Raw genomic sequence first — 25,693 nt, 5'->3', positions numbered from 1 at the left:
TGTCGAGGTGGCTGGTGTTCTTCATCCCGCGCAGTCTGGCTTCCGTGCCTCCTACAGTACCGAATCCGCTCTGTTGGAGGTTTCGGAATCCATTCGAGAGTGCTTGGACGCCGGCGGGAGAGCAGCATTAATACTGCTTGATCTCTCGGCGGCGTTTGACACGGTGCCTCACGCCATGCTCCTCGACCGCCTCTCTGACATCGGATTATCTGGGAAAGCTCTGCTCTGGATCAGCTCCTTTTTGGAGGGCAGGTTGCAGCAGGTTTGGATTCCCCCATATGCCTCGGTCCCTTTGAGGGTTACCACAGGGGTGCCGCAGGGGTCATCACTTAGCCCTCTGCTTTTCAACATCTATATGACTCCGCTGGTTTTCCTGGCGGAGTCTCTGGGGGCTAAAGTGATGGCCTACGCGGATGATACCCAATTGTTGTTCACTTGGAATAAGGTGGACGACTCGGTGGTTAGACCTCATCAATGCCTATCTTCCGTTTTCCAGTGGCTGGCCAACGCACAGTTGAAATGTAACGAGGCAAAGTCGGAGGTCCTGCTTTTTGGCTCTTTCTCCTCTGAATTTAGAGCAGGACTCTGGCCTTCCGGCTTTCCTTGTCCTCCGGCGTTCAATGGAGCGGTTAAAAATCTTGGCGTCTGGTTCGACGAAAACCTGAACTTTGCCTCACACATAAAAAAACTTGCTGGCACTTGCTTTGGGCTTCTGAGGAGTCTTAAGAAGTTTCTTCCCTTGCTCCCAGTTAGGGACAGAGAGACGGTGGTGCGTGCTCTGCTTCTCTCCCGCCTCGATTACGCCAATGCCCTCCTGGTAGGCTGCCCGGGCTACCTTGTAACGAAACTGCAGGTGGTCCAAAATTCGGCAGCCAGACTCCTGGGCGGTCTGTCCCCCTGGCAAAGTGCTCGGGCTCAACTTCGGACACTCCATTGGCTCCCCGTGGAATCTCGCATTAAATTCAAAATGCTTTCCATTGTTCAACAGGCCCTTTATGGTTTGGGCCCCAAGTATCTGCAGGACAGATTCTCCTTTTATATCCCTAGGAGACAGCTGAGGTCATCCTCGTTGTTGCTCATGGAGACCCCTAAATTTAAGCGTGTTCGCATGGGGGGCAATTCATTTGCCCGCAGAGCCTGCATCGCTTGGAACTCTCTTCCCTTGTCTTTGAGGGCTATTTGTGATCCGCACTTGTTTCGTAAATCCCTGAACACATTGCTATTTTGATGGATATCTGTAGTTTGGCCGCCTTGTTTGTTGTTAGCGCCGGGACACTTCCGAGTAGCTGTGCGCTCAATAAATTAAAATAACATAACATAACATAACATAACAATAGGGAAAAAGTTGGATTGCGCAGGGGATAAAATTACTATTCCCACTCCAAAGAGTGCAACAGTAGGGAAAGTGTTGGATAGCGGATGGGGATAATTCACTATTCCCACTCCACGGAGTGTAACAGTAGGTAAAGTGTTGGATAGTGGAGGGGTTAAAATTACTATTCCCACTGCAGTAATTGCAACAGTAGGGAAAGTGTTGGATAGCGGGAGGGTAAAAATTACTATTCCCACTCCAGCAAATGCAACAGTAGGGAAAGTGTTGGATAGCGGGTGGGTAAAAATTACTATTCCCACTCCAGTGAGTGCAACAGTAGGGAAAGTGTTTTGTTTAGCGGAAAGGTATAAATTAATATTCCCACTCCAACAAGTGTAACAGGAGGGAAAGTGTTGGATAGTGGAGGGGTAAAATGTACTATTCCTACTCCAGTGAGTGCAACAGTAGGGAAAGTGTTGGATAGCAGGGGGGAATAATTTACTATTCCCACTCCACGGAGTGCAACAGTAGGAAAAGTGTTGGATAGCAGAGGAGATAAAATTACTATTCCCACTCCAGCGAGCGCAACAGTAGGGAAAGTGTTGGATAGCAGAGGGTAATAATTTACTATTCCCACTCCAGTAAGTGCAACAGTAGGGAAAGTTTTGGATAGCGGAGGGGAATCATTTACTATTCTCACTCCAGCAAGTGCAACAGTAGGGAAAGTGTTGGAGAGCGGAGGGGAATAATTTACTATTCCCACTCCACGGAGTGCAGTAGTAGTGAAAGTGTTGGATAACGGAGGAGATAAAATTACTATTCCCACTCCTGCGAGTGCAACAGTAGAGAAAGTGTTGGATAGTGGAGGGAAATAATGTACTATTCCCACTCCAGCAAAATAATAAACGTTAATTAACAAATACTTAAATAATAAAAAATAATTTACCTCTCACCAAATACCCTATACATAACACCACCACTATTGTAAAACATGAGACAATTAACATAATTGCTTAACAGCTAATTAATTAACTAATAACAATAAACAATAAAATTAAAAACAATGAGTAATACATTATTTCATACTATTAATAGATGGTTAGAGTCATCACTTGACACTACTCTGCCAAAGAAACGCACTCACAATAAATCAGGAGCCAATCACAATCTCTGGTATACGCCCAAATTGCGGGAACTCAGGCAGTCTAGTAGGAAGTTAGAGAGGAATTGGAGGAAAGATCCCACAGATGCTAACAAAACAAAATATAGACTTGGAATAAGGACCTATAAGCTTGAAATAAAAGCAGCCAAATCCCTTTACTATGAAAAAAGAATTACGTCAGCAGCAATTGCCCTCGGGAAATTTTTAAAAGTGCTGAATCACTTTTAACTCCTCCTACTCCCCCTATTGTTATCACTGATATCCCTTTACGCTGCAATTCGATTGCAGAATTTTTTAATGACAAAATACAAACGATTTATAAGTCTTTCCCTGCAGTGATAGCTCCACAGACTTTACTTCCATCTAGTTCTTCCACCTACCTGATGGAAGCAATCCCCCCATTGAATTTGATCTCACTTCAGGGGACCTTGAGTGAACTGAAATCTGGAGCACCCACTGATGCCGCCCCCCCTAGCATTTTAAATTTAGTCTCTTAGACTGTAGCACCTGTGATCTTAGATGTGATCAAGACTTCTTTAGAAAAAGGACTAGTACCTCCCCTCTGGAAACAGGCTATGGTTAGAGCCCTTTTAAAAAAAACTAACCTTGACCCTGTATTATTAATTAATTATCGCCCGATTTCATTGCTTTCAGGAATAGGAAAAATGGCTGAGAAGCACATAAATTCCAGAATCTCAACCTTCCTGGAAAACAATAATTGCTTTCACCCCACACAGATAGGATTCAGATCTCAGCAGGGCACTGAGACTGCACCGGTGGCAGTGGTGGAGGATCTAAGAAAAATTCTGGATAGAGAGAGCTGCGCTGCACTCATTTTGCTGGATCTCAGCGCAGCCTTTGATATGGTTAACCACCAGCTGCTAATTCAAAGACTCAGGAAGGTTGGAATTTTTGGCTCAGCATTAAAGTGACTACAATCCTTTTTAGAGGATCGCTCCTTTGTAGTCTTTGAAGAGGAATTACCTCAAAGCCAATGCCTCTTAGGTGTGGGGTTCCTCAGGGCTCGTCCCTGAGCCCCACTTTATTTAACGTTTATATGAGTTCCCTGGCGGAAATAGTAATACCCTTTGGCATCCAGATCATCACTTATGCTGATGATACTCAGTTAGTGGTATCTCTTAGTCAAGGGGACAACTCAGCCTCAGGCTTGGCATTATGCTTGGAAAAGGTCTCTTGGTGGATGGATTGTTCATGTTTGAAACTTAATGGAGCCAAGACAGAACTGATGCTCCTGGGTAATCATACCACTTAGAGAATAGATCCCTTCTGGCCTAATTGTCTTGGCCCACCCCCCTCCCCCAAAGTTCAAATTAAAAGTCTCGGAGTGTGGGTGGATCACAATCTGGATTTTAAGGAGCAAGTACGCAAGGTGGCAGCTTGCTGTTATGGGATCTTAAGAATGCGTAGAAAGATCCTCCCCTTGCTTCATTTTTCTGCTAGAAGAGTGCAGGTCCAGGCACTAATTCTGTCCCGCCTGGACTATGCTAACGCTCTATACCTAGGAGCTCCACTCTCTACCATCAAAAAGCTGCAGATTGTGCAAAATTGTGCGGCACGTCTACTCACTAATTCTTCACAACGCACTTCAGCTAAACCTGCGCTTACTGCGCCCCATTGGCTACCGATCCAAGAAAGAATCCAATTTAAGGTGATGTGTATTACTCACAAGGCCTTATTAGGTAAAGGTCCACCTATCATTTGATCTATCATCCAGCCTTATCGCCCCGCTAGGTCGCTAAGATCTGACAACAAGCAGTTGGCAGCAGTTCCTAAAATAAGGAAAGCACGAAGCGGAGGACGCCCCTTCGCGTATAATGCTGCAAAACTGTGGAATCATTTACACCTGTGGATTCGCCGTGAACCGAACTATCTGACCTTCCGCAAGCTTCTAAAGACCTTTTTGTTTCCTTAACTCCTTTCGAACTCAAAGTGGGGTGCATTTAGCGCTGGGATGCCCCCGGGTAGCCATGCACTCTAGAAATGTCTTTCATTCAGTCATTCATTAAGATTGTAAAATAACAAAAAATAAATATTATCTGAAAAAATTAAAAATGATATTATTTTTTAATTACTTGCCACACTACTCCCCCCTAAATACACAACTCACTCATAAAAAATTGACACATTTTACTTATTTACCAATTAATTATTAATAATTAATAACCAATTAATAAGTAATGAATAACACATTATCTAACACAATTAACAATATGAAATATTAAAAACACAAATATTAATTAATAAAAATTATTAATGAATGAATTATAATGAAATTACTTCCCAACCTACTTCCCTATAAACCCACAACCTGCTCCTAAAAAAAAGACACAATTAACATATTTACCAATTAATTATTAATAATTATTAACCAATTAATAACTAATTAATAACAAATTAATAAACACAATGAAAAATACAAATTATTAAATACAAAAATATTAACTAATTAACATTATTAATTAATTATTTTAATTAAATTACTTCCCACCCTATTATTAGGCCTGGGCTAAAATTCCGTTCCGCTCGCGGAAATTGCGATAATTTTACATTTTCGCGTTCCGCGGAGAGCGCGAAAATGTCAAAATTTCCGGAATCCGCATTTTACCGGAAATCTTTTGTTTGCTCGCGCTGTAAAATAATACATTCTCGCGTGCGCGCGATCGCCTTACCTGAATCCCCGCGTTCGCCGACAAGTTTTCCCGATCCGGTCGCGTTCTCCAAGAGATGTTGGATTGTTGGTAGCCAATTGCGCTGTCTCGCGACAGTTCGCGCCCGCAGTAACGTCATTCGTCGCGCGATCACGTCTTTCTTCTCGCGATCATGCACCGCAAGACAAGTGAAAACAAGATGGCTGCGCCCGCGAGCAACCGCATGGGTAAGTTGGCGAGCCGTGACCACGCAGAAAATACCGCGAACGGGCGGGAAAAAAACTTCCGCATCTTCCCGATATTTCCGCATGTTTGCGGAGATTTTTAACATTTTCGCGATAATTTGCGAAAGTGAATTTCGCAAATTCCACCCACCCCTATCTATTATCCTATAAACCCACAACCCTCTACGGAACTAAAACGCAATGTTGAGTTGGATATTCTCAAGAACGTGTGATAATTATATCAACATAAGCTTAACGCAACTTTACACATCGCAGTCTATCGCGGGAAAATAACACCGTGTTAACGTCGTATTCTCAACCCAGCGGCACCATGCGATAGTCTCAAGATAACGCACCAAATGATTGCGTTAAAATTAACGCGATGCTGAGAAAATGCGAAACAGGAACGTGAAAAAAGTTGAGATGCCCCAAATTGCGATACAAAAATCAGCAATAACCAGCGACAGGTCTGCAATTCCCACGCGTCATGCGGGAAAATGCACTATAGAAGCAGAAAAAACAAAATAAATACACTGCGTAGCACCATGTATGCACCCGGACCGAGTGCAGAGGACAATGCAAACCCCACAAGCCCCACAGACGACCAGCAAGGAACCTCGGTGTCGGGGAAGGCCAAGGAGAAGAGGAAGACATGGTTCAGTCTGCAGGTAAACAGGATCATCGTTACGGAGGTGATAGAACACTACCAACAACTGTTCGTCACCTCCAACGTGTCATTGGCAACAAAGACACAAATATGGCAGACTATCTTGGACCATGTGAATGCAGTTGCAGCTTTGAGGAGGACAATGGAAGAGGTCAAGAGGTGCTGGATGATGTGAAGGGCAAAACCAAGAAGAAACTTGATGCCAATATGAAAGCAGCAACACAGATTGGAGGTGGGGGTCCAGCAGCACACCAGGAGCTGGATGACATGGAAAAAATGGTGGCCACAGTCATCAGTCAGGATACGGTGCCAGGAGTTGTGGATCCAGACACTGCTCAACATGACCTGACACAATATCAACAGGGTGAGTACCAACCAGGGACTAGGGGGACGGGGGAGATGGGCACAATGGCACACATGCACAAATAAGTAGAGCACACTGCACACCCACAATGACTCTTGATTATTTCCCTGATCCCAGTGGCACACTGCAGCACACATACAAACACCAAGTAGGCTCCCGTCCACCATGTGCCCAAAGGGGTCCCACCCCACACATCACCAATCTCACAACCAACACATGCACACGTTCGAAACCCAGAAAAGATGCGTATTTGTGAGCCACACTGACAATGCAAGTGACTCTACATGACAATTAGCATGGCTGCAGTCCAATCATCATGACATTGTGCACGCCACGACACTGAGGTGGCTGAGTGTGGAGCACATCCGGAAAGGAGCAGGTCACACTCTGACACATCCACGTCCCTAAACTTCCCCTGACGTCAACAACACATCTGCGGACAAACCATGCCCAAGAGTCACAACTCGACCAAGAGCCCAATTTACCCAAGTCCACAACATCCCAGCACTGTAGAAGCACATAATTCAAAGGCACACCACCTGAAAGGGATGAGGGGCAGCCAAATCTGAGCTGCAGGGGCAACTCACCCACAATGCAGCACACACACATAAGAATAGGAGCACCTCAACATTGACAACAATGTGGTACAAACTGAAACACTTTCACAACAGAACACAGGACACAACTGGTGCCGCATGTGTGTACAAAATGGCCAATCACATCTGGCATAGCAGGAAATTGTGAGATGACAATACACGAGTACAACCTCACATCCGTGATGTAGTACAAACAGTCACAATGTACATTGTCATGCAGTCTGTATGTAAACTTCGCCAATGCATCAACATACATGGAACACTGTGAAACTGCATCTCCCCTTTACATTGCAGAGGGGCAATCAACACCTCCTGCAGAGCAGACCCTACATCACATCAGTGATGATGGAGAGAACCCCCAGGACAGCGACAGCGACTACAACGAACTCCAACGGTTCATGGACAACCTCCGCACACCACCTCCAGTAGCAGGGCAGCCCAGCACCTTCGAGGTGAGCCCAGCCCCTGCACAGACCACACAGCAGGAAGCACCCACCACAGCGTCTGGCTCCCAGCACCTCACCGAAGAACACATGGCGTTCCAACACCATGTGTTAGACTGCCAGAAGGAGCTGGCTGGGGTTCGACCTCATAGCAGCCAAACTAGATGCCATACGTGGGTGTATAAGTCTCATCAAGAACCACTTACACTCCCTAGCGGACACCCACAGTCCGCCCCATGCCCTCCAAAAATCCATAGCTGGCGTCGCTGGAGTCATGACTCGGAGACAACAACAACTTTCTAGTCAGAGTGGCTACAGCGATGTCATCCGTGATTTGGGAAACATAAGGAGGGTCATGGAGAACATGGAACAGATGCAGGCATAAATAATGGGTGCCACGGCTGCACACAAGAAAGTTGTAGATGGGATCTTCCATGCCCTGGTGATCCTCATCATGGGAGTGATGCCACAAGACAGTGCTGCTGCTACTTCTATATCCTGGCTGAAGAGGGGTGAAACCCCGAATCCGGTCCTAGGATGCTTGTTTCTGGTCCAGGGAGGACCTGGCCTGGCAGTTCGGGCTGGACTGTTCCCATTGGGCACAAGCTCAAGACTGATTTGCATATGGCTGGGTCCAAACTGGAATGGCATGGTGAGCAAAAAAACGATGGATTTAGGCCCAGATCTCTGTACTGGGTGAATGTATGACATTGTTCTGCATTCTGTCCATCAATAGTTCTTTTTGCATTAGTGGTAAGGAGGAAGCAGTAGCATTCATCTCCGTCATATGGCTTGTTTCTTCTTGGTTCTGCCCTCTGCATCATGCCCTGGAATAACACCTTCCACTGTCCCCCGATACACTCTGCCACAGTAACCTTGGACCTCGACATGGACTGCCATATTTATTTTGCTTAACAATGACACAGCAATCAGCCTGCGGACTGGACTCTTCCCCTTCCAAGTAACTTGTCAATCCCTAAAGGACTCTGGCTGGCCCTCCACGGGGCAACATTGTAAAGTGTTGTCTGCATGGCCCAGGACTAAGACAGCTTCAACACTCCACTGAATGTGAATAATACATTCTAATACACACAGATGTGTCATGTCTATGATTAATCAAGTATGAAAGTACGTACGAATGTAGGGGCAGTGATTCCCCCTTATGTCCATGTTGCTCATGTTTTGGGACTTGAGTCACAGGGTGCATCCCTGAATCATGGTGGTACATATTTGACCCCAAAAGAAGCCCTGTTGTCAATTGTAGGTCACAAATGACAGCCTATATGTAATGATTTGGGACACATGTGAAACGCTGATGAGTGGGATTCTGTACTATCTTTGACACACAGAAATGGCATTTCTAATATGTGACACCCTAAACAGCCTCTCTGTACAGAGGTGACACACCCACCATCTATTTTCAATTTTTGAGATTGTTAGCACTACATGTTACACTTACACTTGTCAGAGTGATGTGCTTGTACAGAGGAGTGACATGCACTCAGGAAATGTGTTTTGTAATTAATTTATTTGCACATGCTGTGCCTGTGGTCATTTTGTACTGTCTCATGTTTGCTAAGGACTGTGACAATGTGACATGCTCATGTGAAGAAATAGTCAATGATAGTGTTCCTACGGGCTGTTCCTGCTGCAGCTGCAGTAGGGTGTGGTCCATCTGCCTCATCTTCCTCATCATCGTCTGGTGCATCTGGCACTTGAAAGTCGTGGGGCATTGGTGCGTACACACATGTTGTGCAACACACAACACGCAACGATCATCTTGCATACGATGCCTGGGCTGTACAGGAGCCTTCCACCTGTGATGTCCAGGCACCTGAAATGTGACTTCAACACGCCAAATGTGTGTTCCACGATGCCCCTGGTGCGTTTGTGGGCCGCATTGTACGGCCTCTGGGCCCGTGTGTTTGGGGCTTGGAGGGGTGTCATCATCCAAGGGCAGAGTGCATATCTTTGATCACCTGTGGCAGTGCAGAGAGACATGAGTCAAAAGCTGGTTCTGCATGATATGTTGGTAGGCTCACTAGTTCATTGGTGTGTGATATGTGTTACTTAGTGATTCCTATTTGACAAGTACTGCTTGTAGCAAATGAGCGGCATCAATGTGTATTACGTAGCCTCACTGCTGCTCCTCCCTCCCCCCGAGCCTATTTACTAGTGTGCGCAGCGCGGTTGCATCACTTGCACTCCTATGGCACACCATTGTCATGCCTGTCTGCGCATGTCCACAAGCCTGATATCGACACTGTGATGTTGTGCATTGAAGGCGGACGGCCACGCGTGTGTAGGCCTATGGTAAGGATAGGGTGGACACAGATGTAGAGTTCATGGCTGGCTGAACTCGCAATGCGGTTGAGGGTAGACCTTTGGCTTATGCTGCGGTAATAGCGACACACACAACAGTTGGCATGTATGATCCCGGACCCTGAGCGGGCTTGCACATCTTCATTTATCCCTTTGGCGGGACAGGTGGCGCCGACACTACAACAGAGACACACACATTAGTTACTTCCTTGGCAAGGCCAAAACATAGCAAGGCCCAGGCTGTTTATCCACACTCCTATGCTGGACTGTCGTATGCCAGCCCACTCCGCTTACGCTTACAGGGGGATACGACACAGCTACATGTCCCAGGTCCTCCCCACTGCCTGATGTGACATGGTTGCGTCCGCTGTACACAGCACAATGTAATGTGGTAGGGAATGGGGCCCTCATGCATACATAATGACCACAAAGACACACTTAGATGGTTTGTGGACCTGGCTGCGGGCACGTGCGCCCGGCCCCTTTTGTTGCCAGGGTCACATGTTCAGTGACACCTGTGCTGGATGGGTGTGGGGTGAGTGTAAGCCAGTGCTCAGGCAGTGGTTGGTGCTGGCAACAACTACAACAGTGATCAGACAATCAGAAGTTCAAAGTTCAAACAGCAAGGGTTCATGACTTGAGCTGCACAGAGTTAGTGGCCCCGGATGCACTGCGGCTGGCACGGGCACACCGCCACGGGACGGTGACTTGCGGTGCACTGAGGTAGGGCCACGAGAGCTGAGCGGGTCCTCGTCGATGTTGAAGCTAAATGTCGCGGAGTGTTTCAGGGGACAGTGGAAGGTGTTCTACCAGGGCATGATGCAGAGGGCAGAACCAAACTGAAACAGGCAATATGGAGGAGATGAATGCTAAAGACTCATGCTTAACACCAAGTCAGTACCAGCCACATGATGATGAATACAACCCCAGGCCATAGACTCAGACGCCACCAAAATTCAACCAGAGAGTGTCCATGATTTTCGGTGCACAGTGTTAGTGGCACCAGAGCTGAAGGGGATGCATGCTGCGATGAGGTGTGTACAATGATATGAACTCTGCCATTGAAAAATTAAGACTCAGTTCCAAATGTGTAACCTACTGGACCACAGTGTAGGCCGGAGGCAGCGGTGGAGTGCGTCAACAAGAAAGGAGTGCTGGGGGCCTGTGTCGCAGAGGCCATGATGGTCTGAGGAGGCTGCCAAGGTCGCGGGACTCGGGCTTGGAGCTTGGAGCTTGCACCGGCACGTGGTGGGCCCTCTTTGACACACGCCGGTGTCTGCAGGTGAGAAGTGAGGCCTGGTTGCGGGCCTGGGTGTGGTGGCGGTAGGTGTTGTGGCCCTCTTGGGGCTCTGAGCTGCATGATCAGTAGCTCCTGGCATCTGTTGTTCTTCAGGAGTGGCTCCGGGCTGGGCTCCCTTTTATGGTGCAGGTTGTCGTCCAACTTAATACCAGGTAAGAGCAGGTGTTAAATCCCTACTGCTAATGCAGCTTATCGACTGTTTTGGGATCTTGTCGCCGTTCTGGCTGGTCATTGAGAATATTGCGAAGTGGTGTAATCGTGGCTTTTTACACATGAACGCCTACTCTGCATCTCATTAGCGTCAGTTGCCGGTGTCATCCGTGGCGATGTTTTTTGTGGCTACTATCGCAGGAAAACTGGCGGTATCGGTTGTTAGCATCAGCTTGTGAATAGGGCGATAAATCTATCGCCACTTTGGCTGCAATAAAGTGCCACTAACTCGGTGATAAGTCCTTGAGAATATGCCCATTAATTTCTTAAAAAATTAATAATTTCTATATTCCCCTATAAAGCCACAAACTGCTACGGAACTAAAATACACAAAAATTACTTAACATAAAATTAATTACTTCTAAAAATTTCAAACATACATTACAAAAATAAGCTATACTTTTAACACATATACTAAAATACAGAACACTAAAATAAATTTCGATATTATTAACAACTATATTTTGACTAACGATATTACTAGCTTCGATATTAAAAAAACCGATATTTCTTACCTGCATGTCGATATTCTGGTCGACGATATTCTTGCAGGTCTACATTGTGTCACATCGATATTTAAACATCAATATTATGGCATATCGATATTTAAACATCGACATTATGACTCTATACCGAAGGCCACAGTCTCTTCCTGTGCATCGCCTGCATTAGTGACAGCAGTTGTGCTGGCTGTGTTAGTCTTCAGGATCTTGATGTTTCCCCTGTGGCTGTTGAAGCAAAGTTGATGTGGCTGCCACATTATTTGTATTCTCTTGCATTTGAAGATTGTATGGGAGAGTAGGGCCAAGTCATATGCAAAGTCCAGGTTGTCGAGCTGCATCCATGGTGTCCACTGGATTCCCATTTCATCTCCTTGTGTAGATGTCTTCATGATCCAGTCTATTGCCAACTGAAAGAGAAAAGGTGAGAACAGACAGCAGTGGGGGACTCTGGTCCTCACTTGGAAGGCTTTTGTGAGTCCTCCTCCATGGACTTTATCTTACAGATAATTCCCTTGTAAGAGTTCCATATGATTCTTAAGAGTTTATTTGGGACACGATTGTGGTGGAAGAGTTTCCAACGGGTCTTTCTGTCCATGCTGTCGAAAGCCTTCTCATGGTCAATGACGTTGACATGCAGGGGGAAGTTCCATTCCACTTGCTCAATGATGATGTGCAGTGTTGCAATCTGGTTTGTGCAGGATCTATCTTTGTGGAAGCCAGCTTGCTGGTCTCGCAACTGAGCATCACCTTGTTCCTTCATTCTGTTCAGGATGACTCTGTTGAATACTTTGCCTGGATTTGCTCAAAAAGCTATCCCTCTGTACACTATTAATAACTTTATTGATTGGTTTAAAAACAAAAAAAACATTAAAATTTAAAACACGGTTAATTCGTACAATAAAAATGACAATGATGAGTATTAGAAATGGGGGGTTATAAATTACTAAAAATTAGAGAGATCATTATGACCTAATAATGTTCTGCTGAAAGGCCTGACTCTGGTTTTCTGATATTATAGTCTTTAATTCAATTGTTGAGCCTTTTAACTCGGCCGCCATGCTAAGATGAGGAGGGTTTGGTTGCAGTTGTGGCTTCCAGTAGTTTTGACACTTTGAGAACAAATTTCATGAGCCCAATGTTCAACTTGGTGTTGTCGGGATTTAGAGCAGCCATTATTGCCTGGCGGTAGGATCGAACTCACAACCTGATCCATTGATCTCGCAATAATGACCGTCTGGCCATGAGCAGTGCGGGGCATACACAGACGATGTGTTCCATTACTTCAGAGTGTTTGCCACACATCCTGCATTCAATACTGCTACCTGGACGGCGCCATTCGGGAAGGTTCTTTGAAAAGGGCCAGTCACCCATCCTCAGAGCTAAAAACTTTTGTTTCCAGTAAAGTGCAAATGTGCTTGATAGGTAGGGCAGCTGAACACCTAGTTTAAAATTGGAGATTACAGCCCAGGCGTGTTTTCTTTTTGACAGTATTGCCCTGTCTGAGTGAAAGGACCACAGTCTAACTGTCTTTTTAATGGCGATCTTTAACACCGGGAGGTGGGATTTGTTTCCCTCTGTAGTTTACACAAGTTCTCAGGTCACCTTTCATGGGAATCTTGATGAGATATCCCTCCTTCCAGTCTGATGGCACCTTTTCCTCTTCCCAAATCCTTTCAGGCATGTGGAAGAGTGTGTCTACTGATGTTTCAATGTCTGCCTTCAGTGCTTTTGCAGGAATGTTGTCAGGTCCTGCTGCCTTCCCATTTCGCAGATGTTTGATGGTTTGCCGTACTTCTTCCTTGGTTGGTCTGCTGCAGACGATTGACAAGTCATCTGGATGTATGTCTGGTGGAGAGTGTGGCGTGGGCTGGTTTAGCAGTTCTTCAAACTGCTCCACCCATCTTCACTGTTGGCCTTCGTTCCCATGATTGTCTTCCCAGCTTTGTCTTTAACTGGTTTTTCTGGCTTGCTGCATCTGTCGGAGAGTTTCCTTGGCATGTCAGAGAGTACTTTCAAGTTTCCATGACTTGCTGCTTCCTGGACTTCTGTGGCAAGACTATCAATGAATCTTCACCTATCTGTTCTTAAACTTCTCTTTCCTTCCTTGTTGTTTTGGTGTATTCACCTTGAGCTTTTTCTTTTTCTGCTCTTGTTCAGCTGATTTTGACTGTAGCTTTCTTTTCCCATCTCTCTTGGATTTTGCATAGAATCTTGGTGGAGATCCATTCTTTATGCAGATGTTTCCTGAGACCCAGTACCTCCTGGCAGGTTTATGTCACTGTTTTTTTAGATCTTCTCCCACTGACTTTCTACTGGGTCTCTGTCCTCCTATCGTTCTTGCAGGATTCAAAACTTGTTACTGAGAGTGAATTAGTATTCCATTCCCTCAATTTCTGTGCATCCTTAAGGAGTGTGATGCTATATCGCTGGCATTGGTTTGTCGGTTCCATCCATGCTTGCTTTAACTTTAGCCTGGCCACGACAAGGTGATGGTCTAACGTCACGTCCGCTCGTCTCATTACTCTCACATCCTCCAGGGACCTCCAGAAAGTCTTGGCAATGGAAACATGGTCCATCTGATTCTTTGCGGAATGCTCTGGTGACACCCACATTTCCTTGTGTATTCTTTGGAGTGGGAATACACTACCACCCAACACCACCTGCAAGCCTTTCACCATTCTCTCTCAAGTTGCCAAGGCCATGGTTACCCATGACTTCTTCGTATCCAGTGCTGTCACTTCCAACCTTGGCACTGAGGTCCCCTATCAGTATGGGGATGTCTCTCTCAAGGCATTTCTAACCCTGGGTGGAGTATGCAGAGTGGTGCTCTGCTGATGAAGCAAGGACTCGTATAAAAGAGACTTGCTCGAAAGCAGTCTTCTCATATAACTCGTAACACTGTATTAATTGTGTATTGTGTAAATTAATATGCACCACATTCCATATTTTAGCAAGACGAAGCTTGCTTATGTGTCTTATTAACAAGTAACCCGAGTGAAAGCTAAAATGGCTGCTAACGTGGGAATCTGTATTGCGCATGCGTCAACTGCATCTACGCAGGATGACGGTCTGTTGCTTGGAGGGAATTTTCTGCACCTGCGCAGATGTATCTAAAATGGCCGCTTGAAAGCTCACATGCTAAGCATCTGCTTTGCCGAAACTCAAACAAGTTATTTACTAACTGCTAATGCGGGGAGAGCATTTATAAGTAAATGGGATTAGAATAGAGATAGGTGGTATACAGTGAAATCATTTTAATTTGAAATTAATATGCTTCTTCTTGACTTTCTTATTAGTTCACATTTGGGCCTCTCTTTTTTTCATTTCAAAAGAATTTTATTATTTTAAAGAAGCAAATACGGACATGAGATACAAGCAAAAGTGATGCAATTGATATCAGACAAAGGCAATAAATATGTTAGCATAAAATTAAATAATAGGAAATCAAATCATTGTCATTCATTAATCTGCAGATATCAGATAAATAGATTAATTAAGGAGGGACGAAACAAGTTGATATCCGGCAGAGGTAATTATCAAAAGTATCACCATCAGATAGCAAAATAGGGATAAGAGGAAAAAAGAGAGGAAGAAAGAAAAGACAGAAAGAGTAGAAAAGAGATGAAGAAAGAAAAAGAGAGACAGGGAGGAGAAAAGGAAGAGGAGAGGATTTCCAAAGGATTCACCCGACACACAAGACAACATTAACCAGACAAATCAAAGGGATATTGATCCACCAACCCCTCGGAGGCCAAATCCATGTACGAATCTAAGGCTTTCCAAACACCAGTAGATATAGAAGGAGAGAGATGAGCGTGGTCAACTGACGTATGAGCACTTCGTAGAAAGGAAACCCAAGCCCACCAAGTATGGTAAGAGACGGATGAAAAGGATTTCCACTCCATGAGAATTACTTTGACTGCAATAGTCAATATACATTTGGGCCTCTCTAAGAGTCCGAAGTCTGTATCACACGTGATCCATACACATACGCAAAAGGAAGGTGCCAGAAGCCATGATGTTATTCTTCAACCCGTCCAAGGACACATTTGCAACATGTCCTGGGAACCTGCTCGACATCCTGCACATTGAATGAGACAAATGCTATATGTATACTTTTTGCTTGATAAAGATGTGAATACGGGTGGGAAATAAAGTCTGTGAATAAAAATTAAGGGGCGGGAACATTAAACAAAGAACCAAAGGAAATATATTAAAACTTAGCATGGTGTGATGATCACCCCCCCTTGCTTGTCCAATCAGAATTAGACATTCTATAATTTTGAAACATTAAAGGGTGGAACATGAGTGTAAAAAAGTATAATTGTGGTAGTTTAGTTAGTTAATTATCGCAGAGACCGGAATGCTGCAGAGCTCGGGATGCTGTCAGAGTATCGAGCGAATGCTAAAGAAGAATCCTATTGCAGACTTAGAATTTAAGCCAAATAATTAAAAGAAGTTCGTGGAAGAATAGAGGAGGAAGATGGTGTCTGAGAGGCGTCGGATCTAGAAAAGGTCACCTTATCTTGTCCTGAAACCTGAAGCCTTTGTCTCCTGTCCTTTCCCGGGGGATTTTTCCCAACTCCTTGGCTAAGGGGTCGGTTTTCACACCATTCTAGGTAACTATAATGTTCTGTAGAGATGTAATTGTACTGCTCTCTCTATTTTCTCCTTTCCAAGTACTGTCATTGAAAAATCATATTTAATCTGTATCATTCCTCCGTCCATGGGTGACGGAGTCTGTTCTGTACTTTGATTTTGGCTCACGTGAATTTCATTTAGATAAACATTTAAAATGTTCCCGAGTCTGTGGTTATTTCGTTGCAAAGAAAGTAGATTTATTCATGTCATTTCACCATCAACTAGTTCAACTAACGGTCCATTGACCAGAGGAAAGAATTTTTTGATCTGTGAAAGATTTGGTTAGAAATGCTAGAAAACTAAATCTCAGAAACATGAACAATTTTAAAATTGACCCCAGTGGATTAAACTGGCCTGTGTGAATGTGTGTGTTTATGGGCCCAAGGTGAGTATGATGTATTTGAGCATCTGAGGCTGGTTTAACCCCTTCGGTGCTCATGACGGAACGGTTCCGTCATGAGCCACGGTTGAGCTGTGCTCATGACGGAACCGTTCCGTCATGACCACGCCCGCGCAAGATTCCGTCAGCACAGCGGCGGAATCTGCGGAGCATGGAAGGGGTTAACGCTTGATCACCGCGTACTTCCACGGAGTTTAAATAAACCTCTGTGGGACTACGCTCCCTCCCTCCCCCCTCCCAAAGTAATTAAAAATAATTAAATCCCTACATTGTACGTCTTGAGAATGTGCATGCGCACGCGCAAGACTTACAATGTAGGGGTTATTCAGTGCGAGGAGGAGGCAGGAGAGAGCAGCCATTGCGAGGAGGAGGCAGCCATGGTAGACACGGCAGGTAAGTGCCTTATTCATTATTTTTAATAACACAGTCGTAGTTTTGCCTGAACTCTGCGTTCGCAGCAGAACGTGGAGTAGGCAAAACTCCGTAAACTCCGCTGGCGGAGCGTAGTTAGCAGCCTGGGGGTAGGCATTTCTCCAGGATGGACAGGAGTCTGTTGTAAAACTGTTATTTTCCTCTTTTTTGCTGTCATTTGTAGGTGCATAGCACTGGAGAACATGTATGTTGATTATCTTTTTCTTTGTGCGAAAGGTCGATGTGAGGATTTCGGGACCGTGGGCTTCCCATCCAATCAGAGCTCTGTTAGCAGCTGGTGTTAGCAACAGTTCTGCTCCCTACGTGTGTGGGGCATTCTCTTCCTCAAGTACAGAATACAGAAGCATTCCTCATGGAGCCAGTCTTTTCTGTCTGGACTGTTTCCATCTGGTCATGCTCTTGCCAAGCAGGGCAAGGTTTTTTTTCTCCTCTTCGCTGCACTTGGGCAGTATTGCTTGTCTTTTACATGGTCCTCACGTTCCATGTGCCGATGGTGATGGTCTTGGTTTAAAGCAGGTGGATCAGCTTTCTGGCTTCCAGAGATCTCTGGTGTTTGAAAACAGTGATTTTTGTAGATGTCCCCCCCACGTTTTACCCCTATTTGGATAATTAGATGCTGTTTTTTTAACTCTGACAATGCACTGAAGCATGCTCACCAGGAACCAGGAACCAGTGACAGTGCTCTCTATTTGGCATCCCAATTGAAAGAGACCATACCGCTCTTGGAAGTCCGTTGTGAGTGGTACTGTAGTACCCAGGCATGGGTGGTAAAGGAGTATTCAGGGCCTACAGCACTGGTTGTGCCACTCTGAGTGACCCAGGTAAACAGAAGACAGCAGACCTGCCATGGCCGACTGCAAGAACAGTGTTTACTGCTCCACTGAGACTTTGCCCTCACCATAAGTGACAGGGTCACAGCACTGCTTTTAAGTACGTCACTCACTCGTAGAGAAGGTCTCTTGTGCCCAGGAGGCAGGGTGCAGTATATTAATAGTGTAGACATGTATGTGTAAGCTTAAATGCCTCTATAGTGACTTTACTATTAAAGTGCACTATAAGTGATAGGCGATCTATAGGCTAACATGGGATTTCCACCCAGGCACACCTGGGGTGCTTGCTCCATTATGGTACCACCTAAATATGTTGAGCATGGTGTCAAACAGCATGCCTTCTCTCCCATGACATGAATCTGGTGCCAAGGGAAGGCTGGCATGCGCCTAGGTGGCTACCTAGTGGTTACCCACCTGGTTACCCTAGCTGACATGTGCTTTGGCTAGCAGGCTCAGATTTACCCACCCCAGCTGCCATCAAGACAGGCGTCTGACCTACCTGACAGTGTGAGCACTCCCAGGAGTCAGAACAAAGGCTTGGACAGGAAGGAGGTCACACCCCCCTCCCAAGTGGACTACTAAAGTGATACATCAGTGTAATGAGCTTCAAAGGCTGCACTGTCTCTGATATGCATCTGATCTGTCCCCCTGAGGAGGCCACAGCCCTCCCCTTGCCCCAGGTATGCTTGGACCAAGGCAAGGCAGGAAATTAGGTATGCCGAAGGTGCACACCTCCGGGGAGGCTGGCCACACCTCCAGGGTGAGCAGCCTGATCTGTACACTTAAAGTTGATTTCTGCCATCATTAGGAGAGCACAAATAGTGGGCTCTGGGTAGAAAAGGTGGCCTACACCACAAGATGTGGTCACCTTAGGAGTAGATTAGCTGTAACGGACTAGCTGCCCATTGGCTACCAGCTCCCACACTTAAATAATCAAAAAGAATGAATCACTTAGGTCGTTTTCCAGAGTCTCTTGGAAATTTTCTAATGAGGACCCTCAGCCACAGTGGGCGGTGCGTAATAATATAATTATAGGTCCAAAGCACCTGGTGAGTGGTCGGTCGACAGGTGCTTTGGCCCTATAATTATCCAATCAAGTACTACCCACTTTTTTAACCTTATCCCTCCCCTGTGAAAGTAAAAACAAACTACACAGGAGACAAGTTATTTTTAATAATTTTTTACTATTTCAACACTCTTCCGACGCAAGACTGTCACACACCAGACAGTCTCCCTCCTGGTTGTGGATGATGAACACCTGGAGAACAGGACACTAATGTTCCAAGACCCTATGATGATTCATCCCATTTAATCAAATAAGCAGAAAACCAAGATATACCGCTGCCGTGACAGAGTGGCTGATGGTCCTCATCAGAAAATTTCCAGGAGACTCTGGAAAACGATCTAAGTGATTCATTCTTTTTGATTATTTACGTACTGACTCGGGAAGCTAAATTAATCTCTGCTTCTCTCTCCCTCTTCCTGTTTTTTGGATACTAGCTCTCATACCCTAACTACCCTAAATCCAGGATTTAAGGTCCCTCAACACCAAAACCTCAGTTTTGATTGACTAACTTCAAAGAAGGACCAAGTGGAGGCACGTGTCACCGACAACAGGACTTTGCCCACCAGCAGAAAACAAAAGAGAGATTTTGTGTCCCTCAGGCAACAGACTTGGAACTGAGTGAACAACCCTCGTCCTTGGCTAAAACTCAACACTCTTGAAGAGTAGGACCATTGTGGAAGCCAGAAGCAACCTCAGACTCCCGTGGACTGGTGGGAGCAGTTCCCTGCAAGCTACCAAGGCTTGTTGGTCACCCGTCCGGTAACCAACACCTTAAATTGATGCTGCATTAAGACAGCATTCCACAACACCTGCGACCAATGTCAGCAATGACCTCGGCTCTTGTGATTTTGCATCCCCATCCTGGCAGCACCGTCTCTGTGGGAAAAGCAGCCTTACCACGTGTCCCGTTTAGGAGCACTGACAGCCAGGACAACCACTGCCCGGGCTTCACGGGCTATGTAAAATTTAACTGACTGTTGTGGCCTGGTCCTGGGATCGCTACCACCTCTATCCTGCGAGGGTGGAATGCTAATCGACCTCTAAGTGACCAATTGTCACTAGTAGTTTTTGCCATTGACCGTAATTTTGAATGACAGCTGTATTTAAATGCACTTTTTTTTCATTGCTTTGAAAATCCATAATTTCGGTTATTTATAAAAGTTCATTTGGTGTCTAAAATTATATAAAACTAGGCTCTATTTTTATAAATTGGTGCTGGAGTTCTATCAAGCTGTCTAAGTTACTTATGAAAAATAATAAAACTGTAAAATGCTCAACACGTTCCTCCAATAAAGTTTGACTGCTCTTTGTCACACTACCAGGACTGAGCTAAGGATTTATTGTTGTGAATCCAAGGATCATCTTTGAGGCTGCCTCAGGTTTGCATGATTTTGTAAATCTGGGACAATGTTAAAGTCCATGGGTGTTGCGTGGGAACCTTCACTGCAACCCCCATGGAATACCTCCTTGATGCAGAGTAAGGAAAGTTAGCGCTTTACGCTGCCTTGCCTTACTCCATATCTATGACGCCACTCAAAGCCACGAAGGGTGGCTTTGTGTCTCCTCATAGATATGATTGAGGGGCCTGCCCCACCAGAGCATCAGAAAAACTGACGCTCTGGCAGTGCAGGCCTCTTGTAAATGAGCCCCTGATTCCACTTCTTACACCCAAGTGTAATGTGCTATCTGTAAAACACGTAGCACTCAGAGTAGTTTCTCCTAAAATAATGCCCAGCTACCATACCAAATATTATCATCACCACCCAGAACCCCCCTCCCCTTAAGCATTGGAGTCAAATGCTAAATTAAAACCCAATGTGGAGTAAAAACAGAGATGTTTCAGAAACAAAGGAGCTTATTTACAAGCCCCTGTTGTCACAGGAACATCCCTTTTAGGTGCTTCGCCTCATTTACAAGGCAGCGTCAACCATATTGTTGTAAATATGGTGCAGCCCTGCATTTCAGAAGTGGCGGAGTGCGGCGTTAAGCCAGGAAGGCTAACGCCGCACTCTGTCTCTTCTTAGTAAATATGCCCTAAACTGTGTTCATTTGGGCTTTCCAGACCTGTTGAGCACAGCATCTACCAATCTGATTTCAGTCTCCCTCAATCACCACCTGAGAAGTGCATTTCTGTCAGTGTCCTAGAGAGGGCAGGGAAGAAGTCAACCTAGGCACTATTTCGGACATAAATTCATACCACAATAAGTGTCCTACCCTGCTGCCACCTTTAGTGTCTGGCCACATCTTGGCTACCTGAACCAGAAGTGATTTCTGAAATAGTATTGACACTCCACCTTTCTTAAATGTGGCAAGCCCTGAGTCACTTGGGGTCTAGCTGGAGGTGTTATGCACATGTGCAACCTTGCCAACTCATTCTCTCCTCTATTTGTCTGCTTCCCTGGGTGCTCGGGATCTTTCCTGCAGCAGGGCTATATTTACCACATTAGAGGACAAGAAAAGAGGTTATTTTCCCTTTTGATATAATGAGTAAGACTGATCGTGTAGTGAGATAAGATGGCCATGGTGAGCTGTCACGATTATGTGACATGCTAATGGTAGTAACAAGCGTTCTCGCGGATAGGAGGAGTGAGAAGTAAGGTAGACACCCGTCTCAAAACCACCCCAAAAATACCTGGGACACCAAGGGAAAAAATTAGGTTGTTCGACACCTAGCTCAAGAACAATAGAAGCCTCAAGAAGGTTGATAAAAGGAGGAACACTCAGAGAGTACCTTATAAAAGGGTCTTCTACCCCAGACCAAATGCTCCAGAGTTGAAAAGTGCATCGAACAGCACTAACACTCTGCTTATCAATCAATCAATCGTGGTTTATATAGAGTGATTACTCACCCGTGAGAGTATCAAGGCACTGGGGGTTAGGGGCTGCTTAAAAGCAATAAAACACAGATCTGGTCCACCATGGGTCTCTAGGATGCAACACATCCCCGTAAATCAAAGAGGGAGCACAAAAGAAATGAAAAATGGCCATGGTGTTCCACTACCATACTAACTGGTGAACTGACACCATCTGTCCTACCTCTGGCATTGTCACCACTGCAGAAACTCCTGCTGGGACATCAACCACTCCACTAAGAGACTCTTTTTGTCAGTAATCTTTCCTCAAAGTGTGAGAGATGTTAGCATGCAAGCAGTGCTTAATGTGAGCCAGTGGTTCCCGGTTTTGGCACCAGCACTTAATTGGCAACACCTTGAAACAGTCTGCCACAAGGTGGCGCTGTCTGGCTAATTTCGAGATGATCACAACAACAGGTCATTATCAACTCAATACACATTAAAAATGACAGTTACCTGCCACCAGAGCCATTCTTATAGCGTTGGAGGTCTGAAATAGTCTGAATTTTCACAGGTAGGAGTGTGAGGGTTAGTACTTGTGTTGTTACTATCACTGGCAGCACGGAAGGAGTAGTGTATGGTGCAAGCTGCAGTGGCCTCCTGACACGAGCCCAGGCACTTCTTTTTTTTTTACAAATGAAGCACTGCATGCAGGAAAGGGAGCAGGAGGAGGAAAGTGAGAGTATGCAGCTGCCTTACGAAGTGGCAGACCTAGAGGAGAGCACATCTGCAGAGGAAGAGGTGCAGACTGAGCCAGCTGAATTTCCTCCACCTGTTGTGCAAACCTTGGCCCAGATTTCGCAAAGAACTTGTCCCACGGAGGCTGCTTGTGTTCCATTAGAGCAGAATTCAAAAGACTCTGCAGATGCAGTCATAACAACGGGGAATCTGACGGAGACCCTTGACAACAAAAGCCAGTCGGCAGGGCAACAACATGTCATCACATGCAACTGACAGTGGTGTGACATCAGGTCTCCTTTCAGAGATATGGCTGGCCTTGCTGAACAGAAAGCTAGCTGACACATTCTGTGCATCAATTCACTAGCATGGTTGCTGATGCACATGTGGGCATGTTGTGGTCACCTGACGCAAAACATCTAGACCTTCAACAGGGACAATTTTAATACTTGCGTGTAAGCGGATGGGAGCTCCAAGCAGCAGGACAAGCAGCCATTCAGTCCAACCTTCCACATCTTCAACAGCTTCACAACAGATCTCGCTCACCAGGCCTCGGAGAGGGTCTGCCCCTATGGCAAACATCGAAGAACATCCAAGTACCCTAGCAGAAACAAGGGCACTATAAGGGTCTTTAAAACATGCACTCTGGTCACTTAAAAGTGGTGTGGTTGGTACAGTACTTTTGTTTGAAATCCATTAGCAGAATTAAATAAAAATAGTTCTCCACATTTTCTGGATATGAAAGTTTAATCATTGTACAAATATGCGCATGCCTACTGAATGATAAAATAAAGACCCAAAAATATGAATTTCTTCATTTTATATTGTGTCCTTGCTATATGTAAAAAGTTTGGCTGTTTTTGTCCAGTGATTTTCCATTTACTAGACCTGGGCTAAAATTCCGTTCCGCTCGCGGAAACTGCGATAATTTGACATTTTCGCGTTCCGCGGAAAGCGCGAAAATGTCAAAATTTCCGCAATCCGCATTTTACCGGAAATTTTTTGCTTGCTCGCACTGTAAAAAAATACATTCCCGCGTGCGTGCGATCGCCTTACCTGAATCCCCGCGTTCGCCAACAAGTTTTCCCGATCCGGTCGCATTCTCCACGAGATGTTGGATTGTTGGTAGCCATTTGCGCTGTCCCGCGACAGTTCGCGCCCGCAGTAACGTCATTCGTCGCAGAAAATACCGGGAACGGGCGGAAAAAAAACGTTTGCATCTTCGCGATATTTCCGCGTGTTTGCGGAGATTTTTAACATTTTCGTGATAATTTGCGAAAGTTAATTTCGCAAATTCCGCCCACCCCTACCATTTACTAGTTCGATTTTCCTTTAGACAATGATTGCCAAGTCCTCTGTCCGGGAAGTACATTTAGGCAGTAAATCCTCATGTTTAGGGTTACCACTCCACTCAAAAAAGCAATTTAAAAGTTTCGCAGGTGATTTTACCAAAGTGGGTTTCCACATGCGAACATTTCTACCTGGAATTTGACCAATCAGTGTTTCCATATGTGATTTATCTGCATTCGGAAAGGCTTGTAATCAGACGGCGTGAAATTGACACGTAAAACCATGCAGTATTTTCGCTCCACCTGACTCGTAATTTGGGCCCTGGAATAATACATAGTGCAGTGTCCACAAATTTCATATTCTGGCTGTAAATAACTACTGGTGTGAGAAGGAAACAGTGTGCACAAATGTGATCTCCTGCAGTTCACCGTCAAAGCATAGTTAAAATCAGTGTAATGCGCAAACATTTCCTTCTTGAATCATATAGACCTCTTTTGACGCTTCTGTTCAGTGTCAAGCTATCAGAAATATGCTAATTGGGCCACTTCAAATTCAGAGGAAATTGCCCCAACACCAAACAAAAAGATCCCCATAGTAACTCAAACTCGAAGCCGAAAAGACAGAGAGCACATGGCGTGCCCATTACCTATCAGAGGATAAAAGTTATAAAAACAATATTAAGCTCTCACATTACAAAAGAAAATGTTCATGCTCGTAAGCAATAATAGTACTGTGTCCGCCTCCTTAATACTTCTAATGAACAAAAGGAAACTTTCAGGATTTAAATGACATTTCCACTCACTCAGATTCCACTCCTCAATCTGTATGCCCTCAAGAATCTTGTAACAAATTCCACAACTTTTATGAACAAATAACTATGTGTATTCGAGATTCTATTCAGCGTGATCCTGTTTCGCTCATTACAATTCAATTCGAAATGCAATATGACTCTATTTTACTTACTTTTGTCCCTAGCACTGACTCCTCCTGACTCCTCCTCTGCCATGGGCTGTAAATCCCCCAACCCAAATTCTGATGTAACAAACTCATCTTTACACCCCCTCAGCCAATTCACAAGTCCGTCTATGAACATTTCCTTAAGTTGCCAAAGATTGTACATCTGGATCTCCCACTGACTCGCTCTATTTGAAAAATGTGCATATGGTTAGGCCAAGAATTTGTGTAATTCTGTATAAAATAATAGAAATATCACTTATTTTGTCTACAGTTCCCCCAGAGTTTTGGCCCATTTCCCCTTTTTTTTGCTATGGCCAGGGCCACTGGAATTTTGCAGCAGGAGAGGGCCAAATTAGGCGGCATGGTTGAATAAATTATGTGGCAAGAAAAGCCAAATTATAAGGCATAATGTAGCACATTTTATAATAGTATTACTTCAATATTGTATCCCTTTTAAACTTGGTAACATTGTATGGACATTGGTTGCACCTCATTGGTTACAGCATGACACCTGAATACAGCAATAAGCAACAGAAAGGTGACCAGTCCAGCTGTGCAAAGGGCCTCCCAATGCACGGCAAGATGTGTAGCTGAATTTTAGTAGCTTTTGAACAGTTTGAGCTAGAAACCATTTCTTTATTTTAAATCAGCAGATTATGCGAAAATCACCACGGCCGCACTATCTTTTAATTTCAGTGGCCCTGGCTATGGCCAAAATCATTGTAAGCATAGCCACAAGTGAATTTTCAAAGTATCTTGACAACTCTGTAATCTT

General features: G+C 45.0%; 1 pseudogene; it reads right to left on the bottom strand.

Annotated features, from left to right (window-relative positions):
- The window catches only part of LOC146833590 (uncharacterized), a 32,892-nt pseudogene extending 10,427 nt beyond the window's left edge, over positions 1-22,465 (bottom strand).
- Between the last annotated feature and the right edge of the window lie 3,228 nt (positions 22,466-25,693).

This window comes from Triturus cristatus, chromosome 4_2, assembly GCF_964204655.1.
Source record: "Triturus cristatus chromosome 4_2, aTriCri1.1, whole genome shotgun sequence".
Taxonomy (NCBI): domain Eukaryota; kingdom Metazoa; phylum Chordata; class Amphibia; order Caudata; family Salamandridae; genus Triturus; species Triturus cristatus.
The sequence above is the reverse complement of the archived record's forward strand: the minus strand, read 5'-3'. Positions and strand labels throughout refer to the sequence as shown.